The sequence below is a fragment of the Chelonia mydas genome, chromosome 5 (assembly GCF_015237465.2).
Source record: "Chelonia mydas isolate rCheMyd1 chromosome 5, rCheMyd1.pri.v2, whole genome shotgun sequence".
Classification (NCBI taxonomy): Eukaryota; Metazoa; Chordata; order Testudines; family Cheloniidae; genus Chelonia; species Chelonia mydas.
Window position 1 is genome coordinate 66,860,177 of NC_051245.2, and position 27,731 is coordinate 66,887,907.

A 27,731-nucleotide genomic window follows, 5' to 3' on the forward strand; every position below is an offset into this window, starting at 1 on the left:
CTTATATCTGTTGTAAATTTATCTAGATTTATTGAGCCCAAATATGGACTGATGTACCAACTTTGGACTGATGTACCACCACTGGATGAAGTGAAGTGTGCCATCTCTAAACTTAAAAATGGATGCGCAGCCGGTGCTGATGGCATCCCCACAGAGCTGCTAAAATGTGCTATTGATTCTGTAGCAGAATCACTTCTGGCCATCCTTTCATCTGTGGAGAACTGGAACCCTGCCAATTGCCTGGAAGGACGGTATTGTGATCTCACTCAATAAGGGGAAGGGACCGTGCAGCGAATGTAAGAGCGACAGGCCGATCACCTTGCTCTCCATTCCAGGGAAGGTGTTTGTGCATGTTTTGCTGGCACGCCTAGAGCCTTTGCTACATCGGAAGTATCGTCCCCAACAGTCAGGCTTTACGAGGAACAGGTCCACATTAGATGCCATTTTGGCCCTTCTCTTGTTGTCAGAGATACATCGCGAGTTCAGGAAGCCCCTGCACGTAGTGTATGTTGATCTTAAGGCTGCATTTGATTAAGCAGACCGTGTCGCATTATGGAAGGCCTAATGGATGAAGGTGTCCTACCACTCTGCTGGACTTGATTAGAGAGCTGCATAATGGAACCACTGTCTGTGTCCGTCTGGGGAACCGGATGTCAGAGCCTTTTAAATCAGTATCTGGTGTTAGGGTTGCGTTCTGGCCCCTGCACTCTTTCGTCGGGAAATGGATTTCATACTGCAGCATTCCATCAGGTCCATAGGAATTGAGATCAGTGATCTCTTACTCACAGACCTTGACCATGCTGACGACGCTGTTCTTTTAGTACGGAGCCCCAACAGGTTTCGTGAGGCACTCCAGCAGATGGAGGAGGAGTCAGCTAAAATTGGTCTCCATGTTTCATGGTCAAAGACAAAACTGCAAAATTTGAACCAGGTCCACCTGTGACTCCAACCTCTTTGAGCAATGAAACCATTAAGTCAGTTTCCAGCTTTTACTATCTGGGTTCTATACTTACCATCTCCTTCAATTCTCACATGGAGGTTTCCCATTAGATTGGCATCGCAGCATCTGCCATGGGCCATTTACAACAGATATGGAATCAACATAATCTTAGTATGACAACCAAGTTCAGGATTTATTCGAGCTGTATCCTTCCCATACTGTTGTACGGCTGCGAAACATGGACACTACGCTGCGCAGACTAGATAAAGCTGGAGGCGTTACACACAAAATGTCAATGTCATATACTGGGCATAAAGTGGAATGACTTCATCTGTAATGCAGATGTTTATGGTCGTTTGGGTCTACAGACTACTGGGGCCATTTGCTTTTCAGACATGTCGCAGGGATGCCACAAGACATTCCAGCAAACTCCGTTCTCCAGGTGGCTTGTAACATCTGGGATAAAATTCCACCAACCGAGGGGTGGAGGTGGCCCAAAGGCAGACCCCTTATTACATGGGTTCATCAAGTCTGTTCCGATGTTGGACTCCCAGGCCGTCAAGTCTTTGCGGTTGTGCAGGAATGGACCAAATGGTGAACGATCGCTACGGCCAAGTGTTTGGCTAAGCGTTGAAGAAAAAGAAGAAATATGGACTACTGAAAGACCACTGATTGCTAATCCTATGGACGGAGCTATTCACAGTTAAACAGATTACACATGTGGTAGGTAGCAGAGAGGGCGCAGGGAGCTGCTTCTACCTATTTACAGGCCCTAGCCTCCACCCCATACCTACTGTCAAGTGTGAGGAGAACAGCAGTGGGGAGTCTTTTTATAGGTCTTTTACATCTTTTGTGCAGGTACAGTAAATGCTGCTGTGGATCAAATTGCCTTCTGGGCTCCTGGTTACCTTATGCCTTATACAGCTATAGCATACCATCCCTATTGCTCACATGCTCTCTTCTCCCTCCCCATTTCTTCAGTGTTACACTGGCTCTCAAAGCTATAATTTAGCTCAGTAATTACGGATGAAATTATTTACCATTGTGTTGTGATGGGTTTCAAATTATAAATCAATGTTCAACATTCAATCTCTTCCAGATTGAATTTCAGACAGAGAATCCACAGAAGCAGGACAAGATAATCGTGGTTGTTTACACATTTGGGTTATACAACTCATTTTTCTTCTTAATAGATTCATTGTAGGAAATAAACATATTCTAAACTTAAAACTTTGTATACAGTTATTCCTGCTATTTTCTACTAAGTAACTGAAACATGTAAATGGCAAGTATCTTTTAGTATTCAGACTTAAGAGTCCAGTTATTCTAAACTGATTTCCTTTTTGTAGTTTCTCAGTAGCACCATGAAAGAACCATGCATCCACTGTGTGCCAGACAACTAGCAACAGCCATCTGTTACAATGTAAACTTAAAATCTACACCCATCTTCACCAAGTTAAATAATAGCACAAAGTTGGAAGAGAACTAAACATTCCTGGTGACATTTATATTGCAATATTAATAAGAATAACATTGAGATTTCAGTGCTGGAAAGCAAACTGGGACACCTCCATCTACAAGAAAAGTGTTAAAGCAGCTTCTGTTGATCGAATGTTTAAAATGTTTTTCTCTACCATCCACGTAAATACAGAGCTGCAGCTGCCATTGATACCCAAGAGCTGCCGATTAACCCATTATATTGTTTTATATCTGAACATTCTATATATAAAACCTTAATTGTATCATAATATCCAAATTCAGCACTTAATGTTGTATCATTCTGCCCTATAACTGTTTAATCTATTTACATTAGCTCTATTTACTTTCCTTTTGTTCCATCTTACTCCTTAAATGATATATTGTGTATTGTCATGATTCAAATTGAAAAACAAATAGAGATGAATCTTGGAATTCACTTAAAGCTATAGTAATCTCAAGGTAAAGGTACTGTGCTACATGCCTATGGGGGAACATTCAAAGAAGACAATCCCAAATTTTGATTATGGACAACTGATGAGCCACAGACCACTAGCTGGTGGTCCAGAGCTAACTGTTACATGGTGCTAACTTTATTTTTCCTTCCCCATCCATAAAGTTTAACTCTCTGGCTTTGTATAACATGGTTTTTTATGTTTTTTAGCATGTCCATTCCTCATTTGTATCATACTGTCTTTTCCATTACATCATTCCCTCTCAAGTCAGCATGGGACAAATTTTAAGAAGTGATCAAGTAAAAATGCATGCAAATCTCAGTTTGTGCTTGTGTCTCAGGGGTTTCACTTGGACACACTTTTAATATTGTGGTCCTAAATCCCCTCAGTCCATTCTATCCCTTATTAACTTCTGTCACAATTTTGTTTTTTAAAATACCCCTTTTCATGCTGTGCATGTATTTTACTGCATATACATATTATTTTATATATAGTATTTGTGCTATAAAGCTGGATGATCCCCTTTTAGTAAAAACAAGGAGCAAGAAATTAGCAAAGAAATTAGCTACATACATATTGTACCTCCAACTCATGAGGAAAATGACAGCTTTGTAATAAACAGAAGTTGATGTGAGTAGAAAAATCAACTGTAGGTCACAAAACTGTGAACACTGTGCTGAGAATGATGCAAAGCCTGCACTATTACCTAGAGGATTGCATTAGTAGTAGCGGGAATATCATACAGAATATGCAGTGAGACAGATCTGTCATAGACATGGTGTCCCACATTCAAGTACATAAATTTGAATACCAAATGGTGAACACCCCAATGCGTTCGGGTTCCATGAGAACACTGGAAATGCATATAATAAATAGTCATCATTACAATTTGTACTGAACAATCCACCAAATATAATTTGAGCAACGACCCCACATCCTCTCCAATATTGGTTGCACTCTCCAGACATCATGGAGGCTAGAGGGGCTTCTCCATTCTTGATTGCTTTTGAAGGGAACAATATTGAGAAATGGATGTGGCCCTAACTGCAGGAATAAAGCATCAAATTATTTATATAGAAATTACTATGCAACTGAGATTATGTGATGTGTTTAAGGTTGTGAGTAGGCTAATGCATATGCTATGCATAAGGCTGCGAGTTTGTCATGGAGGTCACGGAAGTCACGGATTTCCATGACCTCTGCAGCGGCTGGGTGTGCCTGGCCTTAGGGCCACCTGAGCAGCTCAGGCAGCCTTGGGCCAGTCACACCTGCTGCTGTTGGGGCAGTCTCTGGTCATCGTACCCCCAGCAGCAGCAGGAGTTTGGGTGCGAGGGGGCAGGGAGTTGGGGCCCGGGATGGGGTGAGGCGGGCTCTGGGTGGCGCTTATCTCGGGGGGGAGGGGGATCCCTGGAAGTGGGACATCCCCCTCCCTCAGCATCTAGGTGGAGGGGCCAGGGGGTTTTGCATGCTGTCTCCACCTGCAGGCACCTCCTCCGCAGCTCCCATTGGCTGAAGTTCCCGGCCAGTGGGAACTGTGGAGCCTGAGTGGAGGCAGTGCACAGAACTGCCTGGCCATGCCTCCACCTAGGGGGCATCCAGAAGAGGGATGTTACCACTTCTGGGGAGGCGTGGAACCAGGTAGGGAGCCTGCCGCACCCCCTTTCCTGAGCACCCACTGCGCCCCCGGGCCACCCCCCTGAGCATCTGTGGTACCCCTAGGCTGCCCCCCAGTCCTCTGGAATGGTGGTTGAAGCATGAAGGGACATATAAATCTTTAGCGCATCTGGCACGTAAATATCTTGCGATGTCAGCTACAACAATGCCATGTAAATGCCTGTTCTCACTTTCAGGTGACATTGTAAAAAGAAGTGGGCAGCATTATTCTCCTGCAAATGTAAAAAAACTTGTTTGTCTGAGCGATTAGCTGAACAAGAAGTAGGACTGAGTGGACTTGTAGGCCTTAAAGTTTTACATTGTTTTACTTTTGAATGCAATTATTTTTTGTACATAATTCTATATTTGTAAGTTCAACTTCCACGATAAAGAGCTTGCACTACAGTACTTGTCTTAAGTGAATTGAAAAAAACTATTTTTCTTTTTTACAAATTGCAAATAGTGGCAATCAAAAATAAATATCAAGTGAACGCTATACATGTTCTATTCTGTGTTGTAATTGAAATTAATATATTTGAAAATGTAGAAAACATCCAAAAATATTTAAATAAATGGTATTCTATTATTAACAGTGCAATTAATCGCAAATGATTTTTTTAATCACCCAACAGCCCTAATTTATAAACAAAAGTACTGCAAACTTCTTCACTTTGTCCCCCACATTATTGTATAACAATAAATGGACTATACAGCTAGTATTGAAAATGAATGGATTGAAAAATGTTTTAGTGTGTGTAAACAGCATTTGTATTATTCGCCCCGGAAAATAATTTTCTCTGTGTCATTCTTCTAGTCTATGTAACTGTGCCAATTTATAGGAGTATAAAATTCTAAATCTCTTCACTTGCATCAATTATAACTTATGTAGCGCTCCCTCAGCAGCATTTAAAAGACAAAGAACTGAAAACAATATTCTGCTTGCTGATGGTACAAAAATCTAGCTAACATAGCTTTGGAACAATTTTGGTAGCTGTTAACAATTTTAAATACCCTTTTCCCCACAGGCCTGGCTGGTTCAAGGAACTGTCCCAGCTCACTGGTTTCTAATCAGCTGGAAGTGGTTCTAATCTATTCTCTTCCATGCCATGTTTATTCCAAACTGGCAAACTGAATGCAGCATTATTCCGTATCTCAAAAAAAAATGGTAGGAAATAAAATGGTGTGCATTATTCCTGGATATTATTCACTTCATAATAATTCATTCCTTCATCATCATCCTTTTATTCTTAAAGACCCCTCCTCTAATCAGATGCTTTTAGTGCTGTGCAGAACAGCAGGAACATTTAAACTACAATAAAATAATTATAATAAAAACTACTCATTAAAATTCAAAGCTAATTCAATGAATTTGAAAGGGTCCATTACAGGAAAAAAGGGGGAATAAAGGAGGGAAGATCACTGAGGGGGAGCCAAAAAAACCCAACCACTAGAAGCAACAGTTATACAAAATCACAAAGGCATCCATAAAAGATTCCTGTGTGAATTGATGTAGCTACTATAACGGTGGGGTATCTGGCTTCTAAGGAGGACAAGGAGAGGGCTCCCTAAAGAAGAGTGTCCCATCTGAACAATAGCAAGAAACTCAGAGACACGGGATTCATGTTCCTAGAACAATGGGTAATTACATTTTCCTGATGGCTGGACTTAAGAGTAAGGAGATTTTTCTAAGCATACGGGAAAAAAGAATAGAAAAATCCTCACATGGAGAAAAGAACTACTTTCCTTATACCATTCTGCACACCCAATCAGGGCCCCATATCACAAGCCTAGCCCCTGTGGTCACTATGAAGTAGTCAGGTTTCAGCAGAGAGATCCATTTTAACAGGCACCACTAACCATCAGGATACGGAACCTTTCACTGAAAGCTAATGTTTCAGGTGCATGGACTATGGAGAGGATCGGTCTGGAAGGTCTAGAATCTTTACGTAATAGACTCTGGGTGACTATCAAGAGGGTCCACTGGTCAAAGCACCACCACTAATTAAGAAACGTGATACGTCTGCCTCTTTTCCCCACAGCTTCTCAGTGGGGATGATTTTAGAACTGTGTTTTCCCAACTCTCCTTTGAGTGAAGTTGGAATGAAACAACAAATTTCCTTGATAATTTCTCCACTATCAGTCCCTAAGTGCTCCATTATAGAAGGAAAGTCAAAAATCAGTATGGACTTACTATATATATGGACAAGAAGAATTAAAGGACTTAAGTGTCTCCTAAGAAGATACATACCACCTCTGATTTCTGTAATGTCTCTAACAGCCTGATCCAAAGCCCACTGAAGTCCCAGAAAAAATCCCATTTTCTTCAATGGGAGTTTGATCAGGCCCTTGGTATCTGGTCTAAGGATCTTTCAAAAAGTAACCATCATAATGTGCAAGGACCATGATCCAGAATTTTGCAGAATTCTTTCCTCCTGTACATGAATGTCACTATGGTGGTGCTTGCTAGTGTAAGACATTTTTAAACAGTCTTGAGACATATCATGGAGATAAGAGGACACGAGATTAGAGAGTCCTGACATATATAATAGGACTGAGACACAGCCCTGTTAGAGGAAGACAGAAATTCTTCCAACCATGCCATAATGAGCATGTCAGGCACAAACTCGTAAGATCTCTTAAGGGACCCACCAATTTTATTTCAAGGGGATCTTGAGGGTTGTAGCTCCTTCAAGAGAGATACAAAGCAATCAAGGAGACACAGGGCAGGACCAATAGTCATGCAAATTAAGTGATGCCTCTCTCTACCACTCACATCACAGCAATGAGCCAACAATTCCAAACTGGCGTATCAGGGCTACAGAAAGAAATTAGGTAGGAAAATGCTTTCAGAAACATATCACATTAATGAGTTACATGGGCATTCCCATCAGAGCTGGATTTTCCATAAACTTACATTAATTTTCTTAAAAGAAAAACTCAAATGACTCTCACACCGCTTTCCATGATAAGTAGAGGCTTAGTCTATGATTTTTAGTCAAAGTTTTCCTTTCCTTCTGTGTGCCAGTTAACTGCTGCCTTCCAATATAGAGATGACTGCATGTCAGTGATGTTGCATATATCTATATATTTGTGAAGTATTTATAGATCTTTTAGCATAAAAACTACTATAAAATATTACTATTCGAAATCTAATACCAATGCATGGGGAAAAAAATTTCTATGAACTGTTTCATTTCCCTGTAAAATACCAGAATTCCTGTAATGTGGATTTAGGACCCCCACTACATGAATTTTGTGGAAAATAACAATCATTATGACTTAATTTAAAACTTTCAAGAAGCTGTTAACCTCTGTGGACTCCTAAAGCAGGAATTAAGCCCAGATAGATGTTTATGTACTCTACATTTAAATACTATGACACTTCCAAAGAATGCCATTTCAGGAATGTTAAAAGTTTATCTGCCAAATTTCAAGGGAGAATCATGTGTTAATGATATTTTTTTTAATCTATAATCTCTTCACAAGAGGCTCACTACCTTCATCCCTAAAATGCAAAGACAGGGCTAATTCACTCACTCTTCTCGAGTTTATTATCCATTGCTTCACATCTATCAGAAAGCTCACACAGCAAAAATATGCTTATTTACTCACAAACAGCTCTGGTATTTCTCTAGTTTATCATTTTTAACAGGAGATGCTTTCTACCTAAAATCTGCAGAGTCATACTGTTATGGTCTGTTAGCCTAACTAGTTTATGGCTTAATGGTAAAATATTGTTTTACAAGATCAACAGTGTTGTGAAATAAATGAAAAGTTAAAGGGTTAATGTCACATTGAGTGTAGTTGCCATCTTATTATAACTTGCCCTGCGGCAAGTAGTACTCTAAGATTATATTTATTTATTTATTTATTTATTTATTTATTTAAAAATCTTCTGATGGCTGTACCTAGCTCATAAAATTTCACATGCATTAGGAGACTACACAGCATAGATGAAAATTATGTGAAGTTCTGTACCACAGTTTTATTTCTGGGCATCTTTAAAATTTAATGTGATGTTGATCTCTCTTATCACTTGTTAAAGAAAGTTAAAGGGGAACACTTTAGTATGCAGCTGATGATGATACCAATTATGAGGTTCAGCATGTAAAGCCACACATTCAGAAAAACAACTTCTAAAAAATCATAAGTGCTTTAAGGGGCTAAAATCATCAGGATTATTTTAACAAAGAAGCAACATCAAACAGTGCCAAACCATTTTGAGGAGCATTATTACATTTATGTTTGATTAATATCTGAAAATTCAAATCTCTTCAGAAGGTGATTTAAACAATACACTTTTCTAATCTGATATTTAACAAGATATTGTTAGTTGCTTTTAAGAGTTTTTCTGAAAGGATTACGTCACATGGCTTTACCATAAAACTCAAAACTAACTCTAAAACCCCATTTTTTTTGTACAGGGAACGATTATTCTTCTTAATGCAAGCTATGAATCTTGCTACGAGAAAAAACTAGAATCATGAACTGGATTCTTACCCATTTAGGATTCACTCATTCATTGGGATTTACTAACATAGACTTCTGCATCCAGGCAGAGTTCCATTGCTTTCAATGGGTCTCCCCACAGTTACAGGCATCCTTGCTAGAGGACTCTGATGCATCACTAATGCTTAACTGTAGCAGTGCAACTGATCTGGTATTAGGAAACTGCCTAACTCTTCTGACTTTGAGTATGCGCAATTTAAGAGCCTAATGCCGCAACCACTTATGTATGTACTTAAGTAGTACTTGCAGGTTTAGACCCTAAAATAGCCCTGGAAAGAAACAGATTGGAGGTTGGCCACAAAGACTGACATCCTTTGGATTGTCCTTCACATTACCAGACTGTAACAATTACAAATGCAATCAAACTATCCGACTGCCATTTAGACATGATTTTCTTGGAAACACGTTTAGTAGAACCTGTTACTTGTTCCAACAGAAACAAAATATTGAACTGACTCATATTTTTTCATTAAATTTTTCCCCTCTCCAATCATCTCAGGATGTATACACACACACACACACACACATATACTCTACTACAATATAAGGGCAGAAAGAGAACCTTCATTTGTTTATCATAATTCAGTGCATATGCAAAAGGATTCCAGGGGCAGAGGTTCAAGAGTGGTTTTTTATCAGTGTTAATTATTAATTATTATTATTATTATTTGTCAGCCTGCAGTTCCAGATCTCCAGTTTTCAATTACCCCTTCATTCTACACTTTCTTTATTTCCCTCTTTCAGATGCCTTTCTTCCTTTGCGCCCCTTCAGAATACATACCATCGTAGAGATTAGTTTGGCTGGAAAAGCAAAGCATCTGCCTCTTCCAAAACTAACCATAATGCCATCTCAAGACAGGGACATTGGGGTTCTGAGCTGAGGTATAATATCATGGTTTATCACCTGATAAAGTAGTCTGTAATTTCTCTCTACCTCCACTCTGGAAGTGAGAATCCAAAAATTAGGTTCTAGGAATATGAAGAAATACCATCCAGGTATAGTTTTATCTGCATTTCTATTTGAAGTGATTGGTTTAAATGTAACATTAGTTTAATTCCCCACCACCACCCCCGAGGACATTTTATTAGTTGATCTCATGCTCTCTTACTGAGAACAAAAAGCTAGAGATTGGTGCTCTTTGTTTCAGGGGTTCAATTAACCATCACTTTAAACCCTTCTAAAATTACAAATCCATGAACTCTGATGACCTAGAATTCTGATTGGCTAAAGCAAAGCTGTTGTAATGATTTTAATATTTATACTCAGTCTTGCTGTTACAAAACCAGCATGGATGGTTCACCATAGATACAGATTATAACTACTTTCAATTAGTTCCATTTCCTATAAGTTGGTCTCAGAGAGAAAAATAAAAACTCATAAGTGAAAATATAAGTTTCATTGAGTTGGCATCTTGCCTAGCTCTTCTATGTTGAATACACCTCAGATCAAATACTTTGGGATTCAACAATACTTTTTAATATGTGCACAATTTATCCTTTGATACCTACAGCACAATTCCTAGAAACAATGTTTCAAATAGAAATGTCACAGGACTTTAATTGAAAATAATGTTAAATTATTGTGACGTAAGCAATTAAATCAATTTATTGAAGATTAGCTATTGCTGACAGTTTCCAATACTTTAATTTTGCTTACCAAAAAAGTATTAACCATAAATACATAGGATCTAAACTACAGCATTGTTAAATGTGTTCACAAAGATAAGTATAATTAATAGGGTGACCAGATGTCCCGATTTTATAGGGACAGTCCTGATATTTGGGGCTTTTTCTTATATAGGCTCCTATTACCCCTTGCCCCCGGCCCCGTTTTTCACATTTGCTGTCTGGTCACCCTAATCATTAATAAATTACTGCTAATACTGTATCAAAGAGAAGATATCATCCCTATGCTGTGCTGACTCACACTTCTTTATGAGATAGTTTTTGAACTATGCAGACAAAAATCCCAACTGTGTTAACTAACCCAAGGAACTATGCTACTTCCAACTTCTGCAAACATGTGGTACTACACAATCTCATTTACAGGAAACACATACATACATACAAAAAAGCATACAAAAATCAAATAAAACTAGCACAGCCTCCAAATAAAACATCACACCCAATGAAACTGCTCCAAAACTCTCTTCAAACTTCAAAGCAGACTGCAAAGAGTTACAAAGGGATCTCACTAAACTGAGTGACAGGGAAACAAAACAGCACATGAAATTCAATGTTGATAAATGCAAAGTAATGCACCCTGGAAAACATAATCCCAACTATACATATAAAATGATGGGCTCTAAATTAGCTGTTACAACTCAAGAAAGAGATTTTGGAGTCATTGTGGATAGTTCTCTGTAAACATCCACTCAATGCACAACGGCAGTCAAAAATGTTAATAGAATGTTAGGAACCATTAGGAAAAGACAGAAAATATCATACTGCCACGATGTAAATCCACAGTATACCCACACTTTGAATACTGTGTGCAGTTCTGGTCACCACATCTCAAAAAAGATATATTAGAAATGGGAAAGGTTCAAAGAGGGGCAACAAAAATGATTAAGGGCATGGGACAGCTTCCACATGAGGAGAGATTAAAAATACTGGTACTGTTCAGTTTAAAAAAAGAGGACTAAGGGGAGATATGATAGAGCTCTATAAAATCATGCATGGTGTGGAGGAAGTGTTCTATAACCCTTCACATAACACAAGAACCAGAGCTCACCCAATGAAATTAACAGGCAGCAGGTTTAAAATAAACAAAAAGAAGTACTTCTTCAGGCAATGCACAGACACACCCCTGGAACCCCGACCTGGGATATTCTATCTACTATCCAAGATCCATAAACCTGGAAATCCTGGGCGCCCCATCATCTCAGGCATTGGCATCCTGACAGCAGGATTGTCTGGCTATGTAGACTCCCTCCTCAGGCCCTATGCTACCAGCACTCCCAGCTACCTTCGAGACACCACTGACTTCCTGAGGAAACTACAATCCATCGGTGATCTTCCTGATAACACCATCCTGGCCACTATGGATGTAGAAGCCCTCTACACCAACATTCCACACAAAGATGGGCTACAAGCCGTCAAGAACACTATCCCCGATAATGTCACAGCTAACCTGGTGGCTGAACTTTGTGACTTTGTCCTTACCCATAACTATTTTACATTTGGGGACAATGTATACCTTCAGATCAGCGGCACTGCTATGGGTACCCGCATGCCCCCACAGTATGCCAACATTTTTATAGCTGACTTAGAACAACGCTTCCTCAGCTCTCGTCCCCTAAAGCCCCTACTCTACTTGCGCTATATTGATGACATCTTCATCATCTGGACCGATGGAAAAGAAGCCCTTGAGGAATTCCACCATGATTTCAACAATTTCCATCCCACCATCAACCTCAGCCTGGTCCAGCCCACACAAGAGATCCACTTCCTCGACACTACAATGCTAATAAACGATGGTCACATAAACACCACCCTATACCGGAAACCTACTGACCGCTATTCCTACCTACATGCCTCCAGCTTTCACCCTGACCACACCACACGATCCATCGTCTACAGCCAAGCTCTGCGATACAACCGCATTTGCTCCAACCCCTCAGACAGAGAAAAACACCTACAAGATCTCTATCAAGCATTCTTACAACTACAATACCCACCTGCGGAAGTGAAGAAACAGATTGATAGAGCCAGAAGAGTTCCCAGAAGTCACCTACTACAGGACAGGCCTCACAAAGAAAATAACAGAACGCCACTAGCCGTCACCTTCAGCCCTCAACTAAAACCCCTCCAACGCATTATTAAGGATCTACAACCTATCCTGAAGGATGACCCAACACTCTCACAAATCTTGGGAGACAGGCCAGTCCTTGCTACAGACAGCCCCCCAACCTGAAGCAAATACTCACCAGCAACCACATACCACACAACAAAAACACTAACCCAGGAACCTATCCTTGCAACAAAGCCCGTTGCCAACTGTGCCCACATATCTATTCAGGGGACACCATCACAGGGCCTAATAACATCAGCCACTACCAGAGGCTCGTTCACCTGCACATCCACCAATGTGATATATGCCATCATGTGCCAGCAATGCCCCTCTGCCATGTACATTGGTCAAACTGGACAGTCTCTATGTAAAAGAATAAATGGACACAAATCAGATGTCAAGAATTATAACATTCATAAACCAGTCGGAGAACACTTCAATCTCTCTGGTCACGCGATTACAGACATGAAAGTTGCTATATTACAACAAAAAAACTTCAAATCCAGACTCCGGCAAGAAACTGTCGAATTGGAATTCATTTGCAAATTGGATACAATTAACTTAGGCTTGAATAGAGACTGGGAGTGGCTAAGTCATTATGCAAGGTAGCCTATTTCCCCTTGTTTTTTCCTACCACCCTCCCTCCTCAGACGTTCTTGTTAAACCCTGGATTTGTGCTGGAAATGGCCCACCTTGATTATCATACACATTGTAAGGAGAGTGGTCACTTTAGATAAGCTATTACCAGCAGGAGAGTGGGTTTGTGTGTGTGGGTGGGGGTGGGGGGGTGAGAAAACCTGGATTTGTGCTGGAAATGGCCCAACTTGATTATCATACACATTGTAAGGAGAGTGATCACTTTAGATAAGCTATTACCAGCAGGAGAGTGGGGTGGGAGGAGGTATTTTTTCATGCTTTGTGTGTATATAAAAAGATCTTCTACGCTTTCCACAGTATGCATCCGACGAAGTGAGCTGTAGCTCACGAAAGCTTATTCTCAAATAAATTGGTTAGTCTCTAAGGTGCCACAAGTACTCCTTTTCTTTTTGCGAATACAGACTAACACGGCTGTTACTCTGAAACCTGCGGAACCTGTTGCCAGGCGATGTTGTGAAGGCCAAAAGTATATCTGGTTTAAAAAAAGAATTAGGTAAGGTCAGGCAGAATAGCTTCATTCATGGTTATTAGCTAAAGATGGTAAGAGATGCAACCCCATGCTCTGAGGGTCTCTAAACCTCTGACTGCTAGAAGCTGGGACTCGACGACAGGGGGTGGTCACTCAATAGCTTACTCTGCTCTGTTCATTCCCACTGAAGTATCCAGCTCTGGCCATAGTCAGAAGATAGGATAATGGGCTAGGTGGACCATTGCTCTGACCTAGAATGCTTGTTCTTACGTTCAAACAGAATAAGCACAGAAAACTGATCCACTGTGGAAAACAAAAACTTTACTGAAAAATTCACCCACACTTTGATAATCTGTATGTGACAAATTCAAGAGAAAAGTAATTCTAGAAATAATCTGGGGGAAAACAAAAGCACTCTCTGTGAACCTGCTTTTTCAGTTATCTAGAAAAATTTCTTTGGTCTCTTCAATATTTCCTGAAAGCAATAGAGAAAAAAGATAAATTGAACAAAGCCATTTTAATCCACTCCCCACCACAAAAGACCAACATTTTAACCCTTTTCTCTTGACAGTTTTATGAATGATTTCAAACTCCTACCTTTAGCAGAACTAAAAAGAGAAAAATGTTTGGCCAAAGAAAGAATAAGCACTAAAAATATAAATGGGTTATAAATAAAATGCACATGTTAAAAGATATTTTCCCGTAGTCTGAATCAAAATTAATCATGCATTCATGTTGTATTACCTTTAATTTCATCCAGGCTAATTTAAAAGCAAACAACATTAACAATGTGAAAATCAGGTGTGCCCATAGCAGGTTTGTTTGTGTAGTTCGCATTTTTCATACTTTGGATATAAAACAGGACTGCCATATGTTCCAAATGTATATCAGAACAGTTGTGACAGTTTATTCTCTTTTAAAAGAATGTTTTATAACTTTATAAAAGAAAACAAAATAGACCACTATTATGCATGTCTGAGTATATAAGGTCATTTCTGTTACGTTGCTCACCTTCATATAATGAACCATAATCTAACATGCATTTTAAGTGAGTCTAAAAAGATAACTAACTAGAATTCAGACAACCTGAAATCTATATTGTCACAGGGAAGGGAGTAAATAAGATCTGAGGTATTAAGAGAGCGACCAATAGAAAGACCCAAGAACCTTTTACACTATGGATGACCAAAAAAACCCAACCCTGTTTAATATTAGTAGCTGTTTAACCCAGTTTAATATCAAAAGTGTTATAACAGGGTTTGGTCACTCTTGCAAGGATGGAATTAACCAAGTTTAAAAACAAAACAAAACAAAACCCCTTACCCCCATACTTTAGCCTTGGTGGATAATACACGTGGAGCTGTTGTTTGTTTTTAACCTTGATAGAATCATAAAATATTAGGGTTGGAAGAGACCTCAAGAGGTCATCTAGCCCTGCTCAAAGCAGGACCAACCCAAACTAAATCACCCCAGCCAGGGCTTTGTCAAGCCAGGCCTTAAAAATCTCTAAGGATGGAGATTCCACCACCTCACTAGGTAATCCATTCCAATGCTTCACCACCCTCCTAGTGAAACAGTATTTCCTAATATCCAACCTAGACCACCCCCACTGCAACTTGAGATCATTGCTTCTTGTTCTGTCATCTGCCACCACTGAGAACAGCCTAGCTCCACCCTCTTTGGAACCCCTCTTCAGGTAGTTGAAGGCTGCTATCAAATCCCCCCTCACTCTTCTCTTCTGCAGACTAAATAAGCCCAGTTCCCTCAGCCTCTCCTCGTAAGTCATGTGCCCCAACCCCCTAATAATTTTCATTGCCCTCCGCTGGACTCTCTCCAATTTGTCCACATCCCTTCTGTAGTCGGGGGACCAAAACTGGAAGCAATACTCCAGGTGTGGCCTCACCAGTCCCAAATAGAGGGGAATAATCACTTCTCTCGACCTGCTGGCAATGCTCCTACTAATACAGCCCAATATGCCACTGGACTTCTTGGCAACAAGGGCACATCGCTGACTCATATCCAGCTTCTCGTCCACTGTAATCTCCAGGTCCTGTTCTGCAGAACTGCTGCTTACCCGGTCAGTACCCAGCCTGTAGTGGTAGATGGGATTCTTCCTTCCTAAGTGAAGGACTCTGCACATGTCCTTGTTGAACCTCATCAGATTTCTTTTGGCCCAATCCTCCAATTTGTCTAGGTCACTCTCGACCCTATCGCTACCCTCCAGCGTATCTACATCTCCCCCCAGCTTAGTGTCATCTGAGAACTAGCTGAGGGTTCAATTAATCCCATCATCCAGATCATTAATAAAGATATTGAACAAAACTGGCCCCAGGACAGACCCCTGGGGCACTCCGCTTGATACCGGCTGCCAACTGGACATTGAGCCGTTGAACACTACCTGTTGAGCCCAACAATGTAGACAGCTTTCTATGCACTTTATAGTCCATTCATCTAGCCCATACTTCTTTAACTTGCTGGCAAGAATACTGTGGGAGACTATATCAAAAGCTTTGCTAAAGTCAAAATATATCACATCCACTGCTTTCCCCATAACCACAGAGCCAGTTATCTCATCATAGAAGGCAATCAGGTTGGTCAGGCATGACTTGCCCTTGGTGACTGTTCCTGATCACCTTCCTCTCCCCCAAGTGCTTCAAAATGGAAACTCCCTCAGCACCCTTGGATGCATTAGATCTGGACCCATGGACTTGTGCATGTCCAGCTTTGCTAAAGAGTCCTTAACCTGTTCTTTCACCACTGAGGGCTGCTCAGCTCCTCACCATACTGTGTTGCCCAGTGCAGCAGTCGGGGAGCTGACCTTGTCTGTGAAGACCGAGGCAAAAAAAGCATTAAGTACTTCAGCTTTTTCCATACCATCTGTCACTATGTTACCTCCCCCATTCAGTAAGGGTCCCAAACTTTCCCTGACCTTCTTCTTGTTGCTAACATACCTGTAGAAACCCTTCTTGTTACCCTTCACATCCCTTGCTAGCTGCAAATCCAATTGTGCCTTGGCCTTCCTGATTACACCCCTGCATGCTCTAGCAATATTTTTATACTCCTCCCTAGTGGATGGATTGGTCCTATCCCATCTCTGGATAAATGGTTTGGTCCTATCCCAACAGAGAAGACCAAATTGCACCAGAACACAACTCAAACTTAATTCTGCTAAATAGACATGCTCATACATAGGCAATTTCATATTGCAGATAACTCACACACCCAATACACAAAAGTGGTGTGCTTGCTAGGAAGAGTCTGTATTTATCACCTTTAAGCTCCTGTTTTTGGGAAAAAAATTGGCCTGTGTCTCCAAAATGACTTCACAACAACTTTGTTAATGTACTGAAAATTGAAATAGCTTTCCATTGTTAACACTGAACCAAAGTTATTTTGAAGTGACAAAGATTTTATGCCACTAAGACAAAAGATTTAAGAGAAAAAAAGAGAAAGATTTAGTTTCTGATGCTACATTTGTGTGCACATTTAACTTCAAGCACATGACAAGTTCCACTGAAGACACAGAAGTAAAGCTATGTACCTGCTTAAGTATTTGTAGATTCAGGGCCTTTCAATATTTTGCGTTTTTTTTGCTATAACAGCTTAGTAAAGTTCAAATAAGAACATCCTACCAACCGTGGCATTTAAAAACACTGCAGTTATAATTTAATTCATTATAAATTGTAATCAACATTATAGCACACATTTTCAAATTAGTTGTACAAAGCGGCAACTTGATTTAAACCAATGACCTTTTAAAATCAAGTGATTTAAATAGATATCATGGTAAGCCAGGTTGTAGCAGAAAATAGCAGTCTTTGAGATAGCCTGGGTCAAGCCAACTGAGAGATTTCAAGATCACCACCAGATCCTTGAAATGATCCAGAATCCTATCAGCATCTGTTTAGTGCATGTACTTTGCTGATGAGAGAGAGAGAGAAAGAGAGAGAGCGATCAAGCCATGATCCATACAGTAAGTAGATGGACAGCTGCTTGCTACAACCTGGAGCATCAATATCTTCACATTCATTCCTCAATATCATAACTGCACGAATCATTCTGGCCAAATGTGTTTATCTCAGGATATTGACTGAGACCACATAAAGACAGTAGTATGAGATATGGTTGTGTAAGTATTAAAAATGAATGTTTCTAACTACATTTAATAACTCTCTTCTTCAAATGTGTCTTGCTATTGACGACTGGAAACCCAAGCAGAGTGAAAATTATAGGAGAGACTGGTCAATTTTGCAAGCACACCAATAAAGCATGGAATCCCAACCAATGAAATCTAAACCGACGACTTGAATTTGTCACATAATCACTGTGCTACTCTTAGGATGACTGAGACAAGATGTCACCAGCTACAAGATTTGTAATGTCCAGGCATTTTGTCAATTTTCAAAGCAGGAGGCAGTAACACACAGGGGAAACAGGTGATCCAAGAGAACAAAAATAGACACAGCAGAGTAGCCGAACACCAATAATTGCTTACATTTGTAAGAATTACAGATGGCAGTTTGAAGTCAGGAGACTAGTCAGATTTGGAGAATGAGAGACCATGTTAGCCAAGTCTGGAATTCTGAATATGAAAAGTGTGGGAGTGACAGAAGAGGGTTGGGAAATGATTGGAAGTGTGCTTTTTGCCAGGTTCAGGTTAGAATTTTTAAGGTTCATCGTACTAAGATGAAACCACCTAAGCTGAAAACAGGGAACAACAGTAGCCCAAGATCTGGGAAGTAGAAGTGATTACTGGAAGTGTAAGTAATGTTATTCAGGATTTAAGGGACAGCTTCAGGCATCAGGGACAACAAAGAGGAAACATGCTGCTGGTAGCATAATATCCACCAGCTTACCCAAGCATAGTGGGGCAGAGAATTCAGAGCCAACTAAAGAAATATAAGAGCAGCAAGCAAGACATCAGAGACCTAGGGTCAACCAAACAGGATCAAAGACTTACAGAAAGAGCCAGCCTGAGCTCACCCAGCAGCAGTCTGAGTCAAGGTTAACCAAACAGTGGCAAAGATATAGGCATCGCACACTTGCATCAGTGAGTGAAATTGCAAGCATGTTATGCAACTGCACTATATACAGTGTGGCATGGAATCTTTCTGTGGTTTTAGTTTGCAGAGAAACGATAAGTGGCCACCCTGAAGTACAGTGTAAGAATATTTTTTCCTGCTGTCATGGCATTAGGCTAGGTGACGCAGTGAGTTAAGTGTATGCACATCTGTCTGTGTGCATACACAAACTCACTGCATCACCTACAGAGAGACACACACACACACACACACGTATCTATGAATGAGAGAAATGACACAAGGGAACTATTGTGGACTAATTATAATGCACACTGCATTTACTGTCATGACTATAGCAGAGTACTACAAACAAGCTAAAAGTACCTTTTTTAAAGTTTATAAAACTTAAAAATACCACCCATGGGCCAGGTGCTGAGCTCTACCAGTGTCATTTTGGACTGCTGGTGTAGGTAAACTACAAGGTTTGAAGGAACCGAAGTGGATTGGCAATACTACATTTTCCTCTTTCCTGTGTAATACCACATCTCTGTACATCTGCAGATACCACATCTCTGTATGGAGGAATTCTGGGCCTGTGTAAAGCCAGCACAGAAAGCACAACAGGCAAAATGGGGTTTTATGCAAAGTGCTGCACCAATTCCCCAGCTGGTGGAATGTTCCTGAGGGGATCATTCTAGTTGCAGCACGTTAAAAATTATTTACTTTAATCTCACTCTGCTTTTCTCTGGTGCGTATCCTTTCCACCTGCTGCTGTTTACTTGGTTTACCAAGTATTGATGTTCATAATTCACTATTTCACACGCTATAAAACATAAATCAAAAAATTCCAAGGCCTTCTTTAAAAATGTATCTGTCAATTAAATAGGAAGGTGGGGGTAGGAGAAGCAGAATGTGTCAGAACACAACAATTATTAAACCCTTATGATACTTCTTTTGTAGACAGAAAGCTAATCTTGTGGCTCTGGTAGCATCAGCACACCCACCTCTGTTTTGTCTATATGTTTTATCTCATCACCACTCCTCCTCAATGGATTTACAGTCTAATTATGCAGCTGGGCTTACGTTCCTCCTCTGATCCTCAATCCCCTCCCCTGCCTTCCCTCACTGCCATTGCTGACTTGTCCCTTTTAAGAGTGTGATACATAAGAAAATTTATTTTCAAACATAGAAGCTTGGAACCAGCTGTTAATCAAACCTTGTCATAGAACACAGCAGCAGAAGTTAGGCTGCCGCCACTGCAACTTTTTAAAGGGCACGCAGCAGGGTAGCAGCAGTGGTGACCTAGAAGAAGGGAGAATGTAAAGTGGAATGATGCCACGACCACCACCATGTTCACCAATCATACCGTATGTACTAGCACTGGACATAGTCATGTCTGTCAACATACATGGGAATTCTAGAAATGTATCAAGTTTGTATGATTTCTGGATTGTCGCATGGATTACGCTGCTTGCTGCAACAGGGAAATAGATTGTCTAACTGCCTTTGGCTGTTTTAAAGAGGTCAGACGTAGAACAGAGCATCATTTCATTGATTAGAGCTCCCCCTGCTGCTCATGACTAAGAAGACTCATTGCAAGGTTGGCTGATTTCTCTATGGCAATATCTAGCCCAACAGGGAGAGCTGTTCAGTAGCAGATGGGTCCAGGGAGTGGAGACAGACTGGAGCATGTGGTTGGCAGGAGTGCCCTTTTGTGACTTTACACTTTAAAATGATAAATGAAAAACATATGTTTCTATGGACATACGCACAGTTTCTTTCTGGATCTTTATAGGTCTTCACATGTCTGTTAGGGACTGATGAGAATGCTATTTTAGATGCCTAAATAGCCAGTAGTATGTACAATTGCCTGACTGCATGCCTGTATTTACACATACAATTACACATTTTTGTGCACAGACTTTCCCCCACCAAAAAACTCAAGACTGCAACCAAGGACGGTAGCACCTGAGCTGAGGCACAACAAAGCAACTACCCAACACTGTCAGCAGAGACTAATTAAAGCAAAAGTGTAGAACGTGTCTTGAAAGAGACCTCACTCGCTCTGCCTCTCCTCCTGTCTGTGTCAAAACATAAAATAACAATATATTTTTAAGTGGAACTTTATATATTTTTGCTTGTTTGGAATTGGAACGTGAGATCTTTTTCTTACTAATTTCCAGGAAGCAATGAAAAGAAAGCAGACACTTGCTCCAAATCATACAAGAATCTAAATCCAGTCACTAGTTGGTTGAAATACTCTGGGGAGCCTTGGAAATCTTCTAATCCTTAACACTTTACTGTTATCACATTCACTTCCAAATATTTTTCAGCTCCCTTTTAAAGACATTCACCTCATCCAATATAAACTACTATTCATGCTATTTAGCAAACTTATTATTTGATTTGCTCATTGTTAGGTGTTTATAGTTTAAGAAACACTGACCTAGACTGCGAATCAAAATGTTCTGTGATCCATATCATAGAATCGTAAGACTGGAAGGGACCTCAAGAGGTCATCATCCCTATAAATATTTAACATCTTCTCACAATGATAAGAAGATAGCAGCAGGAGGAATTAGAATTTTAATTACCCTAAATATTTGTGTTTATTTATTTGAATACATCTTCAAAATTACTTCTCTCATGCACGTCTTATCACTTTTGCACTGGTACTTGAGAAACTGTGAAGCTGCACTCTAACTGTAATTACTTTGCATCCAATGTTTTGCTTCCCCTGTAATCTTTTTGCAAACAGTAATTTTTCAAAGACTGTTTTGGGAATTTTTTTCCCACTTTACTCCCAGCAGCAGGTGATTCTTAAAAGGTGTTTAATGAGCTAAATCTGTACTCAGACCCAGAATGATAAGGTAAAACTGTAAATAATTTGTGTCTGAAACTTCCAGATGCTCTTTTTTTTTTTTTTTTTTGGTAAGTCAACTCAAAGCAACAACATTCTGACACTCAAGAGACAATCTCAGTCCTCAAAACAGTGGGCTATTATAAATAAACGCCAATTTGTTACAATATGTTAACTGCTTCGGTCTCTATAATCTACATAAATAACACTAATTGCAGCCTTTTAAAAATTAATTGCATGTTAAAAATCTAAAAGACAATGAAGAAAAACATTTAAATGAATGGCCTTTTTTTAACTTAGGAATTAAAGAGAGAAGCTCAGTAAGAAATAAGACAAAATGAAAATTTATGGAGTCAGCTTCCAGCAATATTCAAAATTCTAGCCAACTACTATTTTTTAGAAGTAAATATTAATACTTCTGACTTTTTCTGAAAGAATCAAGAACATATAAATCTAGAGGTGGGAATGTCAATTCTTGACTATTGAAGCCCCTTTTAGAATTATTTTTACTTCAAATATTTCCAGAATAGAAGGGTAGAGGTAATGGTCAGTTTTGTTAATATTTCAAGGATAACTCAGATACGGACAACAAAAACTCAGTCCACTGACTAGAGATTAGGTTTATATTTGCAAACATATGATTTGGTCTACATAAAGATTTTTTTCACTGCTTTACTTGCAATTGTACAACTTTTAAACTCTTTTTGTCTATCAGGCTTCCAGCCTTTCCAATTGAGGCCTTTAATGACAAGTAACAATAAAACTGTTACCACAACCATGGTGCTTATACAGATTTGTTAATTTGCCTTCTTAATTTGCAGTGGAAGTTTTCATTGAGGAAATTACTTCACTCAAAACACTTGCCACTTACTTCTGTTATTTAAAAAAAATAAAATCTGAACATTTAAGGTAGCACAGATTGGGTGCTGCTCTTAGAGCAGCAGTGTCCAATATATTCATCACTAGCCACATGTGGATTGTGGCTAATGCATGTGGCTTTTTTATAATGTGGCTAATAAGAAAAATTCAAAACCACAAGGGTGGCTAGCAGTGTGGCTAGCATCGAATTTCTATTGGACACCTCTGTCTTAGATGATCAGAATGGGTCAGCAGATATAAAGTGTACTTTTGAACTTCATGGTTTTCCAAGAATCTGAGAATTTCCCATATTTACTTTATTTTACAGTGTAGATGGCCATTTGTTCAGGAGAACAAACAAAGCTGATCAGGTACAGTATACAATGATTACAAATATCCACAATGAAAAACATCAGAAGCAATGTTTATGGTATGATCAGAGTTTGCGCTCAAGAAAAGTTAAGGGTCTGTCAGCTTCTCAGTTACACCTATTATGAATATTTACTCCAAGATGAAACCTGGCAAACCTATTCTCTTTATTCATTTTAAAAGTGATTATATGAAAAAAAGCTTCTCTGCTTTGAATGCTTTTTCGTGTCTGTATAATTAAAATATAGCTTTAAGACAATACATTGTATTTAGCTAACAATTAGGTCATAACGTTCTATAATCAGTTTAGTATTTTTAAAATATTATTAGCAAATAAGATACAAATCCACTTTTGGTGACAAGTATTCTCTCCCTCACTGTCCATAGGCACAGTCATCCCCACACAAAGTGTAGTTGGCAAAGTTCCACTGTACAAGGATATTAGAATTTTAAGCACTTGTTTAAGTCTCATTGAAATTAATAGGATTTAAACACATGCAGAACAGGGATGGATTACTCACAAGCTTCATTTTAAGCACATACTTAAATCCTTTGGTGAATTGGGGCCTAATCCAGAGCAGAGGAGGTGAAGAAAGGAAACAGCATATTATTAATTACTTTGGAAATAGGTGCTGCTTCTGTTGCACCATAGCTGGGAAATAAAGGAGAGTGTTTAATTATTTTTACTTATTTATAGTTTCATTTATTTATAGTTTTTATTATTTTATTACAGTAATGCCTAGAGTCCCTAGTCCAACTGTGCTGGGCACTGTACAAAAAACAACAAAAAGAAAGTTACTACTCCAAAGAGCTTAAATCCTAAGTATAAGAAGGGCCGAAATTGGATACCACAAAGAGATGGGGGGAGTACAAGATAACACCAAGACTATTATAAGCATAATAGGCAGTGGTCACAGCACACCAACTCCTAGCCACTATCTAGTGATTTGTAGGCGTAATAGCTGAGGCTGCTTTTAAGGAGAAAGTGAAAGAACAGTAGTGTAGCAGAAATTTTTACAGGGAGCTCTTCCCAGGGGACAAGGGTAAAAGTGTAAAGGTGTTTGTTGGAGCACACCCCATATCTATATTTACCATCTTAAGCTACCATTCAAACATCATATGTTTTACTGGAACCCAGATAAATCACACCCAGTGCCCTGCCTTCATCAATATTTTTGGTTATTCCATTGAAGATATCATATTGCCTTAGTAAACCTAAGTGTCTAACTCCTGTTTTTTGAGGAACAGAAGTCAAATTTACTCACCTGTAATTACCAGCTGCTATCTTTTAAAAATAAACAAACAGCCCTGTCCCCAAAACTGGTACTACTTACATCTTGGTTCAGTAATTGAGTAACCTCCCTATGCTCAGTGACTTACAAAAAAAAATCCCAGTGGTTCGTCTAGCCTCTTATTTAATTTCCTAGGAATTCTGGGATGGATCCCATCAGTCCTGGTGATTTGCCAGCATCATAACTTTTTCAGTAAACAATGTATGCTATTTTTCTTGAATCTGGAAGAGATCTTGACTCACAAGCCCTGCCACAAGTGTTTACTCCTCATCAGTTTGATATTGACTGTCTCCCTCCTGCCCTGCACAAAGCACTCAAATTCCTCCACTTTTCTCATGGTGAAAGTCCAGATTTGAACTAGTTCAACAAAAGATGAGGAATGAGAAAAAAGATTAACTAAGCCATAGTTTGCATAAAAGATGACATAGAACCAAGTAAAGCATACCCAATAAAAACAACAGAATCTCACATTTAAGTTGTTACAGCTATAAGACAGTACAAACATTTTAAGGAAACTCTTTAATAAAACATTAAGGGCTTATGCCACTTTGCCTGGCTCAGTTTGTAATCCCCTAAAAACTCTTTAGGTTAATTATATCTAACTACTGATTACTTTTTTCTTTTTATAAGACATTACAGAAGCATTATACAATATGTAAAGAAAAAAACATGGTCAATTTAATGGACCGTTAACATCCTTTAGGTTTTTACAATAATTATATAGATATACTGTGATCCAGAATTTATGAGGCTAATCACTGCCTAAAGCATACATTTTATATGAGACTTAGTTTAAAGGTTACTTGAGGTCATATTTTCTTTGAGTAACATTTGTAATATAGTGTTTCATTGCTATTACTGTTGCATCTAGTTTCTGATTTAAAAAGTCTACCATAACCAAGCTTACCCCACGTAGATCAACTTCCTTATTGTAAAGTATCATGAGAAATAACAACTTTTCTCAGGCATATTGTCATATTTAGGACGATGTGTGGTGATTCTAGGATATTTGTAGCAGTAACATGATACATACAAAATGATGGAGCGTGACTAGAAATCTGGATTCATAGATCAGACCAGAGACTGTTTACAGAATAATATTTATATTTATAGATTCAGATTCGCAAACACAGAAACATGATCCAGAGAGAAACTGTGGAACATTTTAAAAGGTTTAACAGAAAAGAGATTACAATGAAATGTGCCTCTTTCGTAAATCTAAACAGATAAAGGAGTAGGACAATTTTGAACTAATGCCATCTTTGAGTTAGCAGGTACACTGACAATCTTAAACCTATCTGAATTTCTCTTCCTTCCCCCAAGAGATAGAATTATGGGTCTCTGCATTAGCTGCCATTGTTCTGGGACTGTACTTCATGTGCACTGTTTGAGATATGCAGGACTGGCCTAACAAATTGGCATAATCACAGAAACCTTGTTATAAATATCATGAAGTCTTTGATCACCTTCTTCTATGTCAAGCTATGACCTCTCTAGTACAACCATTATTACTGGTGGGTTTCAAACCTCAATTAGTTTAGAATACTAAAACAGTTACATTAAGTTTATTTGAGATTTATTAATGATCTCTCTGTCATTGTAAGTGCATTCTAGCAGATTCTGATGGGGATAAAATTTTCTTTGATGTCTGAATAGTCAAAATACTTAGTTGCCTTGTTAAACAACTGGTGTTGGAAGTTCTTTGGTGTGATACAACTCTCTGCAAGGTAATCAGCCTAATACAAATGTATTTTCCCCCATACAAAGTTGACTGTAATTACTCCAAGTGATGGGGTGTACCTGACCTTCATGGCACCCTGCGGGAGGCCACACAGTCCTGTTACACCCTGCCCCAGAAAAGGAGCAGCAAAGATGGGTCCTCCAGGCCTGCCTAGAGAGGCTGCACAGAAGCAACTAATCAGAGCCCAGCAGGCTCAGACAAAAGGGCCTTCAGAAATTTAGCAAGTCAGTTCCTGGCTCAGACCAAAGGGACAAGGAGGAGTGCTCCTCTCTGGCATTTGCTTAAGCTGGGAGATATTGGATCTGAGAATTTTAACCCTAAGGGGAGGGTTGAAGATAAAGAGGCCAAGTGGAAAGAGGAAGTAGCAGCAACTAATTGAAAGGAACAGTGTGTCTCTGCTGTTTATAGGTCCCTGGGTTAGAACCTGGAGTAGTAGGTGGATGGATGGCCAGCGGCCACTGATGAGTGGCCACTGATGAAGTGGCCTAAGCCCTGAGAAGGGGACAAGGCTTCTTTAGAAGTGACAGCAAAGGGCTGAATTTAAAGGGCCTGGTTTTGGGGCCGAAAACCCTAGTGAGAGCAAACAGACTATTTGTTGAACTCTTTGCTACCCTGGAAGGGGTTCGTTTTTGACAGTGCAACCCACACCAAGATCTGAAGATCTGCTAAGTGGAGCTGACAACCTACAGGGAGCACCAGGAACAAGAAAGGCCTGCTGTACCCTTTTACATTCCCAAACACAAACGCAATTAAAACCAGTTACCTCAAAATCATCATAGTCATACAGTCACAGGGCTTCAGGCCAGAAGGGTCCATGATATCATTTAGGACATCCTATATATCACAGGCCTTTAAATGTCACCCAATTTATTTGCCCCTATACTGAGCTCAATATTTCAGGTTTGACTAAAGCATGATTTGGCATTGGCTAAATCATATCTTCCAGAAAAGTATCCAGTCTCGAAATGAAGACTTTAAGAGATGCATAATACACCATTTGCATTGGTAGTTTGTTTCACTGGTTAATCAACTTCACTGTTGTTAATTGTACCTTGTTTCTGATTTGAATTTGTCTGGGTTTCAGTTTCCAGCTATGGGTTCTTGTTGCTCTTTTTTCTGCTAGATTACAGAGTCCTTTAGTAGCCATTATTGCCTCTGTTGGGTCACCCTCAAAGTTATATAAGTATGATAGAATTGTAATTATGTAGTAGTAGAAATAAAGATAGACAAAAGAGTATATAGGTATTGTAAAAGGATATGGACATCAGTTCCATGCTGTTGAATTTCACTCTGTAACAAATGCAAGGCCAAAGTGCTCATTATTTCAGGCCGGTACAGGATAAAGAGTCTGTGCTGGAAAGTGATAAGAAGTTTGAGAAAACAATGCTGTTCTTTAAAACAACACCCTGATGCTTTCCCCCCGCGGGGGTGCCCCTTGTCATGCCTATGTAAATCTTGGTATCCAAAGAGGGAAAAAAAAGATAGTGGGGAAAAAACAATTGTTAAATGAATGAAGAGTCATAGATTGTGTTGTTAAGTAAAAGAATGAATGATGAGTGCATGGAATTGAGAGCCTGAAGCAGGGAGATAATTGGTTAGTAAATGGTGCCAGCCTAATCCTAAAAATTTCAACCTTGG

General features: G+C 39.4%; 1 protein-coding gene and 1 long non-coding RNA gene across 10 annotated transcripts in view; one reads left to right on the forward strand and one right to left on the reverse strand.

The window, feature by feature from the left end:
- The window catches only part of FBXL17 (F-box and leucine rich repeat protein 17), a 475,047-nt gene that overhangs the window by 228,101 nt on the left and 219,215 nt on the right, over positions 1-27,731 (reverse strand). The gene's annotated exons all lie outside the window — the stretch shown is intronic.
- On the forward strand, positions 1,098-27,515 carry LOC122465769. Its single transcript, XR_006290796.1, has 4 exons — positions 1,098-1,111; positions 8,478-8,488; positions 13,951-13,958; positions 27,362-27,515. It is a non-coding gene; the product is annotated as an uncharacterized LOC122465769 (long non-coding RNA).